Source organism: Odocoileus virginianus, chromosome 18 (assembly GCF_023699985.2).
Source record: "Odocoileus virginianus isolate 20LAN1187 ecotype Illinois chromosome 18, Ovbor_1.2, whole genome shotgun sequence".
NCBI classification, from domain to species: Eukaryota; Metazoa; Chordata; class Mammalia; order Artiodactyla; family Cervidae; genus Odocoileus; species Odocoileus virginianus.
In genome coordinates, this window is record NC_069691.1 from 27823918 (window position 1) to 27844309 (window position 20392).

Here is a 20392-nt window from a genome sequence, read left to right on the forward strand (position 1 = left end):
AAGTATGTCACACTGAAGACAGTGTGCCGTTAATAGAGAGTTATTGAATGCCCTTTCAAAAATGTGTAGAATCTATATTTAAGATTTTTATAACTTCTTGTTACATTCTAAAATTGTATAAGTCCAGAATACAGAATAGACTCTATTACACAAGTTTAATGGTTCTATCTAATATTTTATTAATATACTTTCAAGGAATCTTACTCAAGCTTATTGTTGTTTTTCAGTCACTAGGATGTGTCCAACTCTTTATGACCCTGTGGACTGCAGCACGCCAGGCTTCCCTGTCCTTTACTATCTCCCAGAGTTTGCACAAGTTCATGTTCATTGAATTGGTGATGCCACCCAACCATCTCATCCTCTGTTGCTCCCTTTTGCTCCTGCCCTCAATCTTTCCCAGAATCAGGGTCTTTCCAAATGAGTCAGCTCTTCATATCAGGTGGCCAAAGTATTGGAGCTTTAGCTTCAGCATCAGTCCTTCCAATGAATATTCAGGGTTGGTGTCCTTTAGGATTGACTGGTTTGATCTCCTTGCTGTTCAAGGGACTCTCAAGAGTCTTCTCCAGCACTGTAATTTGAAAGCATCAATTCTTCAGTGCTCATCCTTCTTTGTGGTCTATCTCTCACATCTGTACATGACTACCAAAAAAACCACAGCTTTAACTATATGACTTTGACTTTTGACTATATGACTAACTTTGTTAGCAAAGTGATGTCTCTACTTTTTAATACAGTTTGTAGGTCTGTCATCTCTTTCTTCCAAGGAACAAATGTCTTTTAATTTTGTGACTGCAGTCACCATCCACAGTTACTGTCAAGCCAAATAAAATAAAATCTGTCACTGTTTCCTTTTCTTCCCCTTCTATTGACCATGAAGTGCTGGGACTGGATGCCATGATATTAGCGTTTTGAATGTTGAGTTTTAAGCCAGTTTTTCACTCTCCTCTTTCACTTTAATCAAGAAATTCTTTAGTTCCTCTTGCTTTCTGCCATTAGAATGGTATCAATCTGCATATCTGAGGTTATTGATATTTCTCCCAACAATCTTGATTCCAGATTGTGCTTCATATAGCCCAGCATTTTGCATGATGTACTCTGCATATAAGTTAAATAAGTGGACTCACAATATACACCCTTGACATATTCATTTCCTAATTTTGAGCCAGTCCATTTTTCCATGTCCAGCTCTAACTGCTGCTTCTTGTGTTGCATAAAGGTTTCTCAGGAGACAGTTAAGTTGGTCTAGTATTCCCATCTCTTTAATAATTTCCCACAGCTTATTGTGATCCACACAATCAAAGGTCTTAGCATAGTCCTAATGAAGCAGAAGTACATTTTTTTTTTAAAATTCCCTCGCTTTTTCTATGATACAACAGATGTTGCCAACTTGATCTCTAGTTCTTTTGCCTTAAGTTTGTGTACTTAAGCTTATACAAGCAGGTTAACTGAATTTTTAAAATATCATTAAAAACTATATTTTGAGATAATTTTTAATAAATTTCATGAAGCACTATTTCCTCCTAATATGACTGCATCACCAAATTATTTATATTTTGTGTGCATGTATATATGCATGGGAATAAAAGCTATTATTTTTTCTGTAATAACTAGTGGAAAATGTGGACACCTCCCATACATAGTGATTATGAATACTTGTGATAACTTTAGAATACTTTTGTTACCATCATGTTTTTAAAATATATAAATGATCTAGTTCTTTATAATATCTATCTTACATTTGAATAGAAAAATGACAATGTGAGTAACGGAAAGGTCTTGAGTTTTTCTTCTGCTTCTGCTATTATGAAAAGCTGGAGAGATCATTAAAATTTTTTGAGCATTAACATTTTAACCTATAAAATGAAATAATCCATGTGGCTAATTTTAACAGCTTTTTCCCCAGATATAAGAAAAAGAACAAGACTCTGATTTAGAAATTCCTAAGTCAAAAATTACCCTAATAATGCTGTTTCTGTATGTCATATGTTATGTTATATCTCTGTGGGTGATTGAATTCCGTAGCAATAGTATAGTGGTTCTTCAAATTCAAAGTTACATTTAAAGTTTGTGTTCTGACAATGTATAAAAAGCAAACAATGCACAAAAACTTGGCTTTACTCAACTTACTGCTAAATGTAATGCTATTTTTTCTCCTAAATATTTCTGCTTTATATTGTGAGCTTCTCATTGAACAAAGGGGTTATTTATCATAACTTCTTGCATATAATCTAAAGCACTTTTAAGTGAATAAGTTTTTCATTTTAACACAGTACCTCACACATCCATTCATGTCACATAAAATGTCTTAGAACACTTATGAAAGGTGGAGCTTGTGGTAAAAAACTCACCGGCCAATGTAGCAGACATAAGAAGCCTAGGTTTGATCCCTTGGTTGGAAAGATCCATCAGAGAAGGAAGTGGCAGCCCACTCAAGTATTCTTGCCTGGAGAATCCTATGGACAGAGGAGCCTGGAGGGCTACAGTCCGTAGGGTCTCAAAGAGTCAGACATGACTGAAGCAACTTAGCACATAGCACACATCTTCTGTTGATTTACTTTTAGACCTTTTAAGCAGCCCAGACTTTTACATACAACTTAAATTAGTTTATCTGCATTGTGTCCACAATTCAATGTAAACAATAGAATTTTTAGAATATAAAAACAAACATGTTTTTATTGTGTCTCATGTTTTATTGTCCCACAGAATGAAATATTTTTTGCTTTAGCTATTATATTAATGATATGTTGCTTTTTCCTTGTTGGTGTTTCCATCAACCATTCATAAAAGTCTATGTTGAATTAAATATTCTTAGTTCAAGGAGTTAAGACCTTAATTTAAGTCTGATGTTTTGAACTTGATTTTGAATGTAAGAATTTAGATTCTGAAAGCAGAGGCAGTTATTTTTCTTCCTCATTTCAAGTATGTTATTTTTATATATAATATTTATCTGAAGAATTTATGCTTAAACAAATTCTGATTATTACATAAAGAGGCATGATTGAACTTAGCCCCTAGATGCTAAGTGCTGTATTAATACATTTTTAGATTTAATCGTTTACACAGAATTCTCTGTTTCATTTAAATCCATTGTTACTATTTTTTTTGGCAATCTAGTAAATTGTTTATCTTTTTTAAAAAAATTTTATTTTCTTCTCTATATTTTATTGTGAGTTTAAAAGTTAACCCTTAAAGACTTTGAAACACAGAATTGTCAAATATTTTGCCCTCTTCTCTCATTAGTTAAAACAATATGAATAACAAAATAAATCAAGTAGTATAGGATTATAAACAAATATATAAAATAACTATGAGTCCATAGTGATAAATAAATGACTGCATTAATTTTAAAATGGAGGAGAATAAGCAAATCTCCCATGGAGAACTTCAAGTAATTCATGTAGATACTTTATCCTCAGGAGAAGGAATCATAACTCACCAATTCTTAAGTGTAGGTTTTTCATAGTGGTGGAGGAAAGGGAGGTGGAGGAGGAGGAGGTAGAAGGGGAAAAGGAAAAAGAAAAAGCAGCAGCACTTGCTGCCACTCTTGGCTCTTATCATGGGTTACACAAAAATCAATTTGTGATGAACCATTAGGCCTAAACTTAAAATCAGTAAGACAATAGAAGAAAGCAAGGAGTATATAGACTAGATTTCTTAGAGAGGACAGAGAATGTATGAACTATGAAATGAAACATTGTTAATTGGAATTTATAAAAATTCCAAACATCTATGCCAATCAAAAAGCATAATCAATAAGTATCTGATAGAAAATATTTGTAACTTATATATATGATTGAGAAGAAATTCTATCCACTGTGTCTCTGTTCCGGGGGTGGGGTGGGGTTCATATATAGGGGCTTCTCTGGTACCTCAGCTGGTAAAAAATCAGCCTGCATTGCAGGAGACCCCAGTTTGATTCCTGGGTCAGGAAGATCCCCTGGAGAAGGCATAGGCTATCCACTCCAGTATTCATGGCTTCCCTGGTGGTTTAGTCAGTAAAGAATCCGCCTGCAATGCGAGAGTCCTGGGTTTGATCCATAGATTGGGAAGATCCCCTGGAGGAGAGATGGCAGCCCACTCCAATATTCTTTCCTGGAGAATCCCCATGGACAGAGAAGCCTTGTGGGCTACAGTCCCTAGGGTTGCAGAGTCGGACACAACTGAGCGACTAAGCACATACACACACTGTTCATGATATGGACAGAGAGGTCTCTACATACTGTTGATGAAATAACTACATGACAGTCACTGGTAAGAATAGTTTGCTGAATATTTTGTGTTAAAAATATGGCCTTTCATTAAAAAAAGTATTTTCCTTTTAGTACTAATGGCACAGAGTTGAATAAAACTCCTGAGATGTCTCTCTCTCTCTAGCCTGAAAAACAAGCAGCTCAGTTCAAAATTCAATAGACATTCATGCTTCTTTGAAATGAAGAACCAAATAAATTTCTTTTTACAATCTGATGCTATCTCTATTCCTGTTGACATCAGAAGTTTAAAAAAAAAAGTAAGTTGAGTTGCTTCCAACAAAGTCATAAACAACTATAGGCATAAACTTAGTATTTCAATTTTGTCATGCAATAGCAGAGAAAGAATCCCTATTAACATGAATAATCTTTTGTTTTTCATGTAGGGACAGTTTTTTGCTGACATACAGTCCTGATATAGACTTAAATATTCATAACCAAAATTAATAATGGTCAAAAATTCAAATTTTGTATTATAACTATATTAATGGCTTTCCATTGCTGTAGTTAACAACAGTAATTACTTTCCATTGTTTAGGGCCCATAAAACCATGTTTCTGTATTCCTGTTCATGGTTTGATAGGGGTATTTATTTATGTCTTTTCATTAAACCCTTTCTAATGAAACTTTAATTATAATACCTTGTATCTATTCAGTAATTGTTACCTACTTTCTTGAAAATGATTTCTCTTTTTCTTAAAACAGTGCATGTTTTATAAGATGACAAAGAAAAATGACTGAAAAATAGTATTTGGTCTGTGGGTTTGAGCAAGAGAGAAAAAGAGGAGAAACTCAACTCACACGATGTAATGATTAAGTCATCCCAAAATAGATTTCATTAAAGATAGAATCCTACTGTCTGCACTGTATACTATTCAGTGGGACTCACAGCCATTTAAGTTCTTAAAACCAGTGTATGGGAAGGTTGAACAATAAATTAAGGATTAGCAATTTCTAGAAATCAGATTCAAACTAAATCATTGATTTGAACTTAAAAGTTGACTTTTAACAGTCTCTTAGAAAACTTAGAATAAAGCCATCTGAAAGAAGAACCTCAATGAAATACAAATAAACTTTCTCAGCCCAGTAACAATAGGCATTTACTTACCAAATAATTGCTTTGATGAAAGATATTTTTGCACCAAGAGAAAAAAAACTTATCTGTTTTAAAAAATAAGATGGCAATAACTTGAATTTGATAAAAGTGTTTTTTCTAGGGCACTCTCATACCACTGCCTGTGTAAGATTGCTTTTAATTATTTTTTCCCTAACTTTGGTCATTTGATTTTCTTTATGAACTTTTCAAACACAGTTATGTTAACAGCCATATTTTGAAACAATTGGGATAATTACTTTTGTTTTATTTAAGAAATACAAAGTGATAAAGTTATAATGCCTCTTGATTGTTTTAGTCATACCAATATTAAACTTCTAATACAAGTTCTCTTTAATAATGAAAGAAAGTAAACCACCTAAATTAGACCACAAGTTTTTTAAGATGAATCTAAAATTACAGTACTCTTAATTCTTTTAAATATGTTCATATTAAGTATGTTTTCATTAGTTCAGAATGTGTCACAGCTGTATCTAATACTCTGTTAAAAAGAAATCCAAATGCCAGAAAAAACAGAGGACAATTTGCCTTGTTCCTTTATAAACCTAGTTTAAGGCACATTTTCAAATCAAATAACAATGATCATATTAAGCATATGTAATTATTATAAAGACATATCAACCAGATTTTTCATACCACAGTGGTTTTCATTTCTTGCTATAGAAAATTTGTTACTTACTATGACAAAGCTCCAATTAAAATATGAAATTCAGATAATGGATCTTTGAGCAAAGATAAGAATCAGGGCTTAATTATTCAGAGATCATATATCTGAATAAGAAAAAATTTAATATGTCTTGATAGATAAATATTATTAAATAAAATAATAACCAGATATTAGAATTTTTATTATAACTATTTAATGGCTATGCAAGATAATTTGATCCATTGAATAGGTCCTAAAACCAATTTTAATATTCCTATTCATGATCTAATAGAGGTAGATTTGTCTTTCCATTGAATCTTTAATATATATGTGAGAGAAATCTGTATGCATATCAAGAAGCAATAGTTAGAACCAGACATGGAACAACAGACTGGTTCCAAATTGGGAAAGGAGTACATCAAGGCTATATATTATCACCCTGCTTATTTAACTTATATCCAGAGTACATCATGTGAAATACCTGGCTGGAGGAAGCACAAGCTGGAATCAAGATTGCCGGGAAAAGTATCAATAACCTCAGATAAGCAGATGACACCACCCTTGTGGAAGAAAGCAAAGAAGAATTGAACAGCCTCTTGATGAAAGTGAAAGAAGAGAGTGAAAAAGCTGACTCAGCACTCAGCATTCAAAAATGAAGATCATGGCATCCTGTCTCATCACTTCATGGCAAATAGATGGGGAAACAATGGAAACCATGACAGACTTGATTTTCTTAGGCTCCAAAATCAATGCAAATGGTGACTGCAGCCATGAAATTAAAAGACACTTGCTCCTTGGAAGAAAACCTATGGCCAACCTAGACAGCATATTAAAAAGCAGAGACAATGCTTTGCCAACAAAGGTTCGTATAGTCAAAGCTATGGTTTTTCCATTAGTCATGTATGGATATGAGAGTTGGATCATAAAGAAAGCTGAGTGCCAAAGAACTGATGCTTTGATCTGAGGTGTTGGAGAAGCCTCTTGAGTCCCTTGGACTGCAAGGAGATCAAACCAGTCATTCCTAAAGGAAATCAGTTCTGAATAATCATTGGATGGACTGATGCTGAAGCTAAAGCTCCAATACTTTGGCCACCTAATGCAAAGATCTGACTCATTAGAAGAAACCCTGATTCAGGCAGGTTTGAAGGCAGGAGGAGAAGAGAATGACAGAGGATGAGGTGGTTGGACGACATCACTGACTCAATGGACATGGCTTTGAGCAAGGTCCGGGTGTTGGTGATGAACAGGGAAGTCTGGCATGCTGCAGTCCATGGGGTCACAAAGAATCGGACATGACTGAGGGACTGAATTGAACTGAACACATATATATGGAGACAATTATATATATAACATACAGTATTATAAAATGGGCAAAATATTATTCTAGCTATCTCAGTAATCACTTTAAATATATCAATAGGTTTAGCACACCAGGGCCATTGGTAGTGATAAAAAGAAGCAACTCTTGATGTATATTGTTTACAAGGAACAGACTCTAAGTATAATGAGACAGGTTAAAAGTTACATGATAATCAAAAGAAAGCTGAAAGAGCAGTATTAATTTCATTCAAAGCAAAGTCTAAACAAAGAAGATTTTCAGTGACAAAGAGGTCCATTATATAATGACAAAGAGTTAACCCTCCAAGAAACTAACAATTCCCAATATATATACATTTAACAATACACAGAGCTACAAAATATTTGAGGAAGAAACTGATACAACTTTAAGAGAGATATGTACTCTTAAATCTCTAAGCTGCATCTATTATATTTTTACTAACAAAGTAAAAATATTTCCTAATATATAAAAAATACAATTATACTTTTACAAATCAACCAATACCTGTTAGTCATTTATTATTAATATTATATACAGCCATACCTCAATTTGTGTTCCACAGATGTTGCATTTTATACAGATTTAAGGTTTATGGCAATCCTGCATTGTCAGATTTTGGTTAGCATTTTTTAACAATTACATATTTTTTAATTAAGATATGTATATTGCTTTTTAGACATAATGCATTGTACACTTAATAGGCTGAATGTAACTTGTATGCACTTGGAAGCCAAAAAAATGTGTTTCTCTTTATGGCAATATTTGCTTTATTATGGTGGTCTGGAAGTGAATCCACAATATCTCTGAGGTATACTTGTAAGATTTTTAAGCCGTGTAACAATATAGATTTGCCTTTTTATCCTTAATATCTAACAATGTCATTAGTAACACTTAGCACTTACTAAAATGAAACATTGTAATATCAATTAAGTCTACCTTCCTTAAAATTTTTGATATCAGGATTAGTTCATATTTATAAAATTATGGTAAACCCAAAGAACTTCTGGTAAATGGATATAATTTATCTATATCTACTATACTGACATTAAAAATGAGATATTTTTTAAAAATACTTAATTCATTTATAAATGATAGTAATAAAGCCTTCACATATTTACCTACTTTGTGATTTGAAAGATACTGGTTCATTGAATTATGCAGATATTCTAAGTGGTGCCATATTTCATTAAAATGTATTTTTGAACTTAGCAAACATTATTGTCACCCCTGAAGCTAATTATCGACTTCATGGTGGCAAATAACAATTTTCCAAAGTTGTATTTTGGCTTAAAGTTTTATTTTTATTTTTTGCAACAGTAAGAGTTGGTTTCTTGAAGTATAATGTGCACTGTACTTTCCAGACAAATACACAAATCTAAATAATCATAATTTGCTGTTCATTCAGGCATAAATGTAGTTTCTTGATAAAAGCTTAGTTATGTGTTTAGGTCAAAAAGTTGCACAGCTTTTTTTATTTAAGTTATCATACTTCAGAACACAACAGAAATATTTAGGAACACTTATCTCTTCATGACATAGAATATTAAAAACAGGTGTACTTAAGGACTAACAGTTATTAAAATTAATAATTTACTGCTTCATCAAGGACTTCATTTATTTATTTATTTTTAGTTCTGCTGGGTCTTCATTGCTGTGAGGCTACTTCCTAATTGCAACATGAACTTCTGTTGCGGTGTCTTCTCTTGTGGAGCACAGGCTGTAGGGCACACAGGCTTCAGTAGTTGTGGCATTGGGCTCAGTAGCTGTAGCTCCCAGGCTCTAGAGAACTGGCTCAGTAGTTGTGGTACACGGGCTTAGTTGCTCTGAGGTATTTGGGATCTTCTCAGATCAGGGATTGAACTCATGTCTCCTGCACTGGCAAGCGGATTCTTTATTACTGAGCCACCAAGGAAGCCCAAGGACACTCTTTATGTGCTTTAATTTTTATCTAACTGTGAACATATGGAGGTGAAAATACTGTAGCTTCAAATACACTTTGATACCAATGAATTAATTGGATAAAACACAAACAGTTTAAGTGTTACTGCCTTTGCACCCTTAATTCAAATGCCAACAAAGTTACAAAGGCAAAGCCAGTATGGTAGGCAGAATAACATCTCTCAAAGATATCTCTTGTCCTAATCATAGGATTAGATGGACCTTTGTTGGCAAAGTAATGTGTCTGCTTTTTAATATGCTGTCTAGGTTGGTCATAACTTTCCTTCCAAGGAGTAAGCATCTTTTAATTTCATGGCTGCAATCACCATCTGCAGTGATTTTGGAGCCCCCCAAAATAAAGTCAGCCACTGTTTCCACTGTTTCCCCATCTATTTGCCATGAACTATGGGACCAGATGCCATGATCTTAGTTTTCTGAATGTTGAGCTTTAAGTCAACTTTTTCACTCTCCTCTTTCACTTTCATCAAGAGGCTGTTTAGTTCTTCTTCACGTTCTGCCAAAAGGGTGGTTTCATTTGCATATCTGAGGTTATTGCTATTTCTCCTGGCACTCTTGATTCCAGCTTGTGCTGCCTCCAGCCCAGTATTTCTCATGATGTACTTTGCATATAAGTTAAATAAGCAGGGTGACAATATACAGCCTTGCCATACTCCTTTTCCTATTTGGAACCAGCCAGTTGTTCCATGTCCAGTTCTAACTGTTGCTTCCTGACCTGCATACAGGTTTCTCAAGAGGCAGGTCAGGTGGTCTGGTATTCCCATCTCTTTCAGAATCTTCCACAGTTTATTGTGATCCACACAGTCAAAGGCTTTGGCATAGTCAATAAAGCAGAAATAGATGTTTTTCTGGGACTCTCCTTTTCAATGATCCAGCAGATGTTAGCAGGTTGATCTTTGGTTCCTCTGCCTTTCCTAAAACCAGCTTGAACATCTGGAAGTTCGTGGGTCAAGTATTGCTGAAGCCTGGCTTGGAGAATTTTGAGCATTACTTTACTAGCATGTGAGATGAGTGCAATTGTGTTGTAGTTTGAGCATTCTTTGACATTGCCTTTCTTTGGGATTTGAATGCAAACTGACCTTTTCCAGCCCTGTGACCACTGCTGAGTTTTCCAAATCTGCTGACATATTGAGTGCAGCACTTTCACAGCATGATCTTTCAGGATTTGAAATAGCTCAACTGGAATTCCATCACCTCCACTAGCTTTGTTCATAGTGATGCTTCCTAAGCACCCCCTGACTTCACATTCCAGGATGTCCAGCTCTAGATGAGTGTGAGTGATCACACCTTCATGATTATCTGGGTGATGAAGATCTTTTTTGTACAGTTTTTCCATGTATTCTTGCCACCTCTTCTTAATATCGTCTGCTTCTGTTAGGTTCATACCATTTCTGTCCTTTATTGAACCCATCTTTGCATGAATTATGCCCTTGGTATCTCTAATTTTCTTGAAGAGATCTCTAGTCTTTCCCATTCTATTGTTTTCCTCTATTTCTTTGCACTGATCGCTGAGGAAGGCTTTCTTATCTCTCCTTGCTATTCTTTGGAACTCTGCATTCAAATGGGTCCATCTAGGCAAGGCTATGGTTTTTCCATTAGTTGTGTATGGATATGAGAGTTGGACTATAAAGAAAGCTGAGCGCTGAAGAATTGATGTTTTTGAACTGTGGTGTTGGAGAAGACTCTTGAGAGTCCCTTGGACTGCAAGAAGATCCAACCAGTCCATCCTAAAGGAGACCAGTCCTGGGTGTTCATTGGAAGGATTGATGTTGAAGCTGAAACTCCAATACTCTGGCCACCTGATGCGAAGAGCTGACTCTTTTAAAAAGACCCTGATGCTGGGAAAGATTGAGGACAGGAGGAGAAGGGGACAACAGAGGATGAGATGTTTGGATGGCATCACCGACACAATAGACATGGGTTTGGGTGGCCTCCGGGAGTTGGTGATGGACAGGGAGGCCTGGCATGATGCAGTTCATGGGGTCGTAAAGAATCAGACATGACTGAGCGGCTGAACTGAACTGAACTGAATCATAGGACATGTCCATATCAAAATATTCTAATACTCAGAACCTGTGAACATGTGGCTTATATAACAGGGACTTTGCAGATTTCATTAAGTTACTGACCTCATGTTTGCGAGATATTTCTAGGTTGCTTATTTGACCCAATATAGTCACCTGATCCCTTAAAAGTGGGAACTTTACCCAGTTACAGTGAAAGAGAGAAAGGATGTGGGGACAGAGATTTGCATTGTGAGAGACATTTAACTCACTGTCACTGACTTTGAAGATTGAGAGAGCCATGGGCCTAGAAATGTGCATAATTTTTGGAAACTGAAAATGTTCCTTAGGCGACAACCAGCAAGAAAATGAAACCTCAGTCCTACAACTGCCAAGAATTAATCTTCTAACCACCTGAGTTAATAAGGGAACAGGTTTTCTCATAGACCACCCAGAAAGAATCACAGCCATGCTGATCTTTTCACTTAAATCTGGTGAGACCTGTGTTAAGGCTTGTGATCTATAGCACTGTTAATTTGCTTTGTTTTCAAGCTGCACAATTTGTGGTAATTTTTAATGCTGATGCTGACAAGGGCTCAGTCATGCCTGACCCCTTGCCACCCCATGGACTATAACACGCCAGACTCTTCTCTCTGTGGGAATTTTCTAGGCATGAATACTGGAGTGGGTTGCCATTTCCTTCTCCAGAGAATCTTCGAAACTCAGGGATCGAACCTGGGTCTCTTGCTTCTGCTGCACTGGCAGGTGGATTCTTTACCACTAGTACCACCTGGGAAGCCCTTAAATCAGAACTCACCGTCCCCTGCAAAGCGTCTCAGGAACCTCCAAGGGTTTGATAGTTCACAAATTGAGAAATGATCTTCTAGACCTAGTAGAGTTAGATTGTAGCCAAATTGTTTGTAACAGTGTTTCTAATTTTTGTCATTTTGATAGTGGCATCTTTCTTTGTAACAATAGAGCTTAGTATTATGAAAAAGTCATATTTTTTCCATATCTGTTACTTCAGATAAAGTAAATCAAAATAAAAAACAACAAAAGTAGTTTAAACGGAAAAATTTGCTCCCCATTAGACCCTATACAAATCTAAGAGAACTTAAATCCTCCTGCCTTGTGTTGCTTACATACTATTCAGTTACTAAACATTCCAGCATTTACTAATGAAGAGCTACCATAGAAACAAGAACTTTAGGTACTTTACAGTTCTAGGAAAGTGTACTTGACTTCAGATGCCTAAGCCTTTGGAGAAAAATCAGTTATACCAACAAATTATAAACCGCTTGACTTTAATTACTTAATTTTTTGCAGTAGCATATTGATAGATATACCATTGTTGAAAAGTTGAAACAACAGTTTTAAATGGACATTCCGTATAGGACAATATAAATTAAATAAGCAAAGAATGTATTTTTTCTTGGGGAAATAATTTACTCCAACTTACATAGATTTTATATTCAAATATATGGGGATATTAGAAAAGTATAAGATGAGAAAACCATAGTAAATAAGCTGTTTATGATTTTACTCGTGATTTTCTTAAAAATTACAATGCTGAATATATTAAAAATAAATGTAAAATTAGGTAATATATTTAACATTGAACCACAAATATATGTTCCTTAAAATGAAACCAACAGCCTTGCTCAGTTCTTTTATAAGTAAAACATAAATAAATGCTGGATTCCCACTGTGGAAAAAAAAAAAAAAAAAAGAATACTCAAGTGGGCTGCCATTTTCTTCTCCAGGGGATCTTCCTGACCCAGGGATTGAACCCCAGTCTCCTACATTGGCAGGCGGATTCTTTACCATTGAGCCACCACAGAAGCCCCATAGATTTCTTTAAATTATTATTTTATTTTTCCAAACTTAGTTTTCACATTTAGTTTCATAGACTATCACAGTTGAATTGAAATGGCAAAGAGAAGCCAATCACATCAAGTCTTTTCTACCTCCCTGCAGTATAGTGCATTCAGTAGCTTGGTGATTCAGTGGAATATATGGTGTACAACAGTGGTATTAGGAGCAGAACCAAAAAGTAACATTGATTCACTGCATGTTTCCAAGATTCAGTAGAAAAAAAAAAAAAATATCATAGAGACATAAAATAGTAATGAATTTTTTTTTTATATAAAAATCTCTAAGTTGCTAAAGGGCAATAGGTCTGCCTGTCAAGCTAGTGAAGCTGTTTTAGAACTTCAATCTAGTTCTACATAACAACCTTTTACGTCTTTGCTGAGTCACCTCTTTTCTACCATGTAGTTTTCAATCTAAGTATCCCATCTCAGGAATCCCTTTCCTAATCACCTTTAACCCTTGAGCAGTGTTCATCTGTGTAAAGCCCTAATTTACTTTATTAAGCTGTTTATCCTCAGGATCCCCATTTTGATAAGAGCTACCTTGCCTGCCTTTTTCAACATTATATCCCAAGAGCTTAGAATAGCCCCAGGCAGGTAAGAAATACTACACAAATGTTTATTGGAAGAAATAATAGCTAGGCAATTCTCAGTTCACTTTGAAAAACCAGGGCCAAGTTTCATGTATTTCTGGTGTAGGTTTATAGCTGTGTTAGGGATGCTTACAATAGCAGCCTAAGAAGTCTGCTGCAGACAATCGGAAATAGTATTTATTCCAGTAGGAGCAGGATGGCATTCAAAACTTCAAGACATATTCTGGAAATATAATGAAATCTGTGTATGAAAAGGTCATGTATTTACTTGAGAGATATTGTAAGTCAGGCCCTAACACATGAATAAAAGCATAGTCAGGATGTCAAAGAGGGTATTCCTATGCTTGCCACAGAAATCTGTACAGTATCACCTTGGGCCTGTGGGATTACACAATTATCAGATTGTACCTTGAGCAGACATATTGGAGGCATAAACAGGTCATCTTAAACTCAAAATTAATATGCTTGCAGGAGAAGAATTGGGGGAAATTTCAATTTGTTTTTCCTGCCATGTTCCCAGAATCTCACTAGGTAATTAGTTCTCACACCATCTTGTGAAACAAAATTAAGTCACCATTTTACACATGAGGCCATTGTAAGTCATTCACTAATTTCCCTAAGGTTATAGTTAGAAAATTAAAAATTAGAGTATGAACAGAATTTTTTAGGTATGTAGTCTACTGTTTCTACTACAGTATATTGACAATAAATTTTCTTAAGATTTAACACTCAGTGAAGAAAAAAAATATTTACGTATTAGACCATGTATGAGCATCTGTATTATCATCTTACCTAGCATTGAAGACTCTTGTGACAATTTTTTGAATAATAAATAATTAAATAGAAGTTTTAACACAGTGCAAGTCTGCCTTAACTTAGGGCTTGAAAAGTGAAAGTGAAAGTGAAGCTGCTCAGTCGTGTCTGACTCTTTGCCCACTGCATTGACAGTATAGCTTCTCAGGCTTTTCCATCCATGCCATTTCCTTCTCCAGGTACTTAGGGTTTAAAAGGTGTTTAACCTGGTGAGAAAATGCTTTTGAAAATCAAGAGAAACATGGGCATACTTACAAAGGATTGTTGGCAACAGAGAGTAAGGAGGGTTGTCAGGCCTGAGAATCACACTCCAGAGAAGTCACAGTAAAAAGAAAGGATACAAAAACAGTTAAAAATACCTACATTGCTAATGAATAGAGGCTTTAAAACTGTGAGGAAAGAGTGAGGCAAAGAGGTCAAGAGAGAGAGAGATAGGTGCTTTTATTCCTTTCAAAAGTTTCAGCTAAATTCATTTATCTTTCTTGGTTACAGCATTTATGGCCATGGTTGCTGATGGCCGATAGGTGTGAGAGTATTACTTGGACTTCATTCATGGGTATAAACTATTAATGTGAATCTACAGTTAATTTGTCTGTTGAATTTTCTGCTGGTGTAAAGAATACACTCCTGCCTTGATCAATGGGATTTGTTTGTTTGTTTGTTTTTAAAGAATAGTTCAGCAAAACATCATAGCTGGAAGCCAGTGATTCTCAAAAAATTTAATATAATTTTTCAGACATAATTACATTTTGATGCCTAGATAGATGCATATTTTGACACACATGACAGGACAGTAGTCCTTCTTTACTGTGGTTAGCAGGGTCAGGAGACGAGACCTGCACTGAGTCCTCCGCCTAACACCCTATGAGTGTAAGACCTTGAGAGATGAAATTCACATCTAGGGTCTTAAAGCTGCTTAGGAGACAGCTCAGTTCCTGGTCTCCTGGTTTTACTGTCAATAAGCTGCCTCTGCCCAACTCCAGATTTACCTGCCATACCTTTCTCCTATAAACTTGGTTTCCATTAACATTCCCATCAATTCTAACATTAACTCTGAAAGCCTGAGTGAGCTCAGTACTTTGAGGAAATACAGAGGCATTTATGTTAGTCCTAACACTCATAATTGTCATTCTCTTTTTCAGTATACTGAATTCAGTAGTGATTTTTGTCCAAACCTTTCACACAGTCTCCTATCCATAAACCGCTTTCTGTTGTTATTTGATTATTTCATTTGTGTGTGTGTGTGTGTGTGTGTGTGTGTTGCTTCCACAGCTAGTGTGAATGTTCCTTAAAAGCAGGGCCACATATTACAATCATGTAAAGAAAAACAAGGGAAACAATTATTTATGGGTCACTATTTACCTAATGACTTTTGAGGGCAAGAAAACATCCAGAGTAAAGGCCTTTTAGTGGCTATCAGCTAATTAACAGTAGTTGCCATAGAAAAGATAGTCACTTGTTTGTTGCTTAGCTTTCATTTCAAAGTACAGATGCTTTTTTATTATTTTTGTATGTTATTGCCTTAACTCCTCTATATTTATCACTCCCCTATATTTGGTTGTGAAAGCTTGAGTTATAAGTAATTTGATTCTCTCAAATATTAAAATATATTCTAACATTTATCCAGGTCACTCTTAAATATATCTTGCTGACTTCCATATGAATACAAGAATGTATATCTGATTGACCTAGAAGACTACTTCAAATCTGAATCAATAAGATTAAATCCTTTGGTTTGGGGAAAACTTAAGACTTCTGGTGTTCACATTTAAGGCAAACAAGTTTGAAAATTTGTCACATTTTTATTTCTTTACATATGGTTTCAGTATTATGTATTTAGATATATTGTAATCAGTTGTTTGAGAAAGAATGCAAAGTTAAGCTATTTACCAGTCAATATAAGTGGTTTCTATTGATATTTGGTTTACTTGTGTGCTTGATCTTGAACCAATATTGCCAAAAAAGCAAAAAAAAAAAAAAAAGCTTATTACTTGCTGGAAAATTGTACAAGTGTGTGAATTATTCAAGTTCAATGATTGATGGAACAGAGGCAAAATTTGTGCAGTGGAAAGAAAAATATTGTTTATTTTTACTTTCAAATAGTGGAAAGGCTCTCTTGGCTGGATATAATTTTTTAACTACAATTTAACTTCCTTTCCCCAACCTGCTTATTAAGAGTGGTGCTACAAGTGGGAGAGAAATAGATTCAGAAGTTAAAGGGTTGGAGAGATTTCCTGAAAATTTTGTTTTGTTTGTAAGTTAAGTAGCTATCATTGTCTGAGCCTTGGAAAAGTATTGAAACATCTATGAGGGAGAAAGCGCATAGGAAATGTATAAATTCGGAGTGTGGTATTAGAAGACTGACTTAATATGAGCATGAAGAAGCTATGAACTGTGGTGAATTTCACTATGGCATTAAGGACTGGGATGCTATATGGGAATGTCTTCTCTGCTTCAAATCTCTGCTCATAAAGGGAAGAACATTTCAGAGAACACATTTATGAGATAACTAAAAGAGACTGAGATAACTAAAGGAGAATGTGTATATATGCACACATACACTTACAACAGATATGTGTTGTATATGTGTGTACACATACAACTATGTAAACTAACAACTAATACAGGTAAAAGTCAAATAAGAAAAGCAGTTGAATAAATTTAAGTGAAATAACTGGAGTAATAATATGCTACAAAGAAACAAACATTTTGAGCTACTTTGCAAGGAACAGCTGTGTTGCATTTTAATTTGAAGCAAATACCATTGACAGTAATATAAGAAAGAAAACATCACTAGGAGATCTAAATTACCTCCAAGGTCTTAGGTTTTTATAGTTCTAATTTATATGATTCTGCTGATCTACAGAATTTTTTTTTTTTTTTTTTTTTGGTTAAGTATATGCTCTCCATAGTTACAAATATTGAATAGGTAAATTTTATTATCTTTAAAATTATTAAAAAGCATTCTAATTTAAAGGAATCTCATCTTCCAATATAAAGGTAACAGCTGACTGGAATTATGGAGCTGAAATATTGTTTAGTTTGTCTCAAAACTGTGTTATGTGCTGAAGTAGTAGCTAAGGGAATAATATACTTAAAAAGCTCATATTTGTTTCACAATTATAATTTATTTCCTTGATATTCTTCTGGTTTTCACTTTCCTTGATATTCTTCTGGTTTTCACTTGTATATGAGAAGTGACTCTTAAACGTCTAAAAATAACCTCCTCTCTTTCAAGTTAAAATATTTTAACAAGTGCTTTTTAACTTACTGCTGCTGCTGCTAAGGCGCTTCATTCTTGTCTGACTCTGTGTGACCCCATAGACGGCAGCCCAATATACAATACTAAAAAAAATTAACTCTCATTTGCAAGATTGCTGCTTTGAATATGCTTATGGCCTGAAGTGTCCTCCCCCTTTCATGTGTTGAAATTTGAACCTCAAAATGTGACTTTCTTTGGAGATGGGGCCTTAAGGAGGTAACTAAGATAAAATGAGGTCATAGAGGGGCAGAGTCCTAATCGAGTATGAACGGTGTCCTTATAAGCAGAGGGGACTAGGACAGAAAAGACAAGTGGCAGGAAGACCACATGAGAGGACAGGAAGAAAATGGCCATCTACAAGCAAGGGGAGAATCCTCAGAATGAACCAGATTTGCTTTGAACCTTGATCTTGGACTGCTAGACTCCAGGATAGTGAGGGAAAAAAAAACAAAAAAACTTCTATTATTTAAGCCACTGTTTCTACAGTGTTTGGTTATGGCACCTTACAAAGTCATGCAAATATTAAAGACAAAATGTAAGCTTATAAGGCATTGATCTTGTCCATTTCTTGTCACCATTCATAACTCCCATCCCTACAAGAAAAATGTTTAAAAGTTAAGCATAAGCTTTCACCTGAGAGGGAGAAAACTTGAAGATGTCTCCCTCAAACTTATTGCAGGAAAACAAAATTGCAAGTTTTCTTGAGCCTTTCAGAGCTAAATATGCACAGGTCAACTAAGTTGAAATATAAGGAAAAGCAGTCACCTGTAAGAAGAAATGTGGTGTCAGAACTTGTTTATCTGAAAGAGGCCAGCCCTAATACATGTCAGATAGGAGAATTTGGTTACTGATCTTAACCAGTTGCTGAAGGCCAAGTATGTGATAACAGGATATCATGGAACCCTTTTAGCCACAGATAGACTTCACGCCTGTTCGAAGTCTCTTTTCCCTCTTTTCTTCTTTGAACATACGCAAGCAGGATTGGGAGCAGAGTGGCAGAGAGGTTGGAGAAACCCTCTCTTGCGAGAGGCTTGAAAGAAAGGAACATGGAGAGAAAGACACAATGACAAAGGAGGACAATAATTGCTGCAAGACAGAAAATAAAAGGGATAAGTTTCTATAGTTCCTTGAGAAAGCTCTTATCCTACAGCACAGAGAAAGAGGAAGCCCAAACAGAGTTCGGCCTACTACCTGATTTGAGAAGTGGGAGCTATGAGTCTGGAAAAATAAGTGGCTAGAGTTTGTAGGCAAGAGTGTAATAGAGCTGCATCAAGAAAGGACCACAGAGATCTGCAGAGACTCGCAGTAGAGTATTCAGGCTAATATGCACAAGTGCAGGCATGGAAGGAAATGACCTGGGAGTGAGAATAGAACCACCTGAAGTGATAAAAGAGAGTATGTGGCTCTTATGTAGAGCTTGGGATTGTCCCTGTTCCTGCCAAATAAATTGGAAAACTCACAACTATGAAGCATTGGATAGAGTATCCACAAGAGTGTTGCCTCAAAAATGGGGAACACTTAACTTCAAACATTTTTCTGTCTAGTACAGACTAACAAATTTTAAAAACAAGACCTGAAAGATCAAACTGTTTCCATGTTACTTATACATGTCTTGGAACAGATCTCAAATATAAGAATACAAAAATATTCATCACTCACCAAGGTAAAATTTGCAATATGTGGAGCCAATAAAAAATTATCAGGTGTCCAAAGAAGCAGGGAAATATTACCCACAATGAAATGAAAAATCAATTCATCAGTATAGTTCCAGTCTAAAGCAGATGCTTGAATTACCTCCCCAAAACATTAAAACAGTTATCAAACTGTTTTCAGTATGTTAGAATTTTATGGAGATGATATTACAGGAAAAAAGAATTACTGATTTAAAAAATATCCAGCTATTATTTTTTCAAAGATTTATTTTTTCTCTAATCCCATCTCTCGCCTCTTCACTCAGTATTCCAATTGCACATACATTAGGCCACCTGATGTTGTCATACATCTCACTGATGCTATAGACATTGCATTTGATGTATTTTCTTTTGTGTTTCATTTTGCATACTTTTTATTGCTATCTTGTCTAGATTACTAGACTTTTCTGCAATATCAGCATCCCATTAATCTCATCCAGTATATATTTTTCAGTCATTACCTTTAGAATTTGGATCTCATTCTTTTCATACATCTTATTAATCTGCTTACATTTTAACATATTTAATATAGTTATTAATAACTTTTAATATATTTTGATAATTAACATATCAGACTATTCACACATATTTGAAGATTAAACAATGTCCTTTTGAGTAATGCATGGGATCAAAGAAGAATTGAAAAGGAACCTAGAATATATAAGGAATTGAATGAAAATGAATACTGTATGCATACCAGAATTTGAGGAAAGCGGCTAAAGTAATGCTCTATGGAAATTTAAGGTGTAAATTATCCTTATAAGAAACTAGAAAATAAAATACTAAATACCATCCAAAAGAGCAGAAACAAGATAATAATAACAAGATAAGAACATAGTCAAAAAATTTAAAGCAAG

The 20392-nt window shown here is 35.0% G+C and overlaps 1 long non-coding RNA gene across 1 annotated transcript in view; it reads right to left on the reverse strand.

The window, feature by feature from the left end:
• The window catches only part of LOC110141994 (uncharacterized), a 183955-nt gene extending 171511 nt beyond the window's left edge, over window positions 1–12444 (reverse strand). The window contains exon 1 of the long non-coding RNA XR_002315201.2: window positions 12123–12444. This is a non-coding gene — a long non-coding RNA (uncharacterized lncRNA). The remainder of the gene's footprint in view (window positions 1–12122) is intronic.
• Window positions 12445–20392: the final 7948 nt, after the last annotated feature.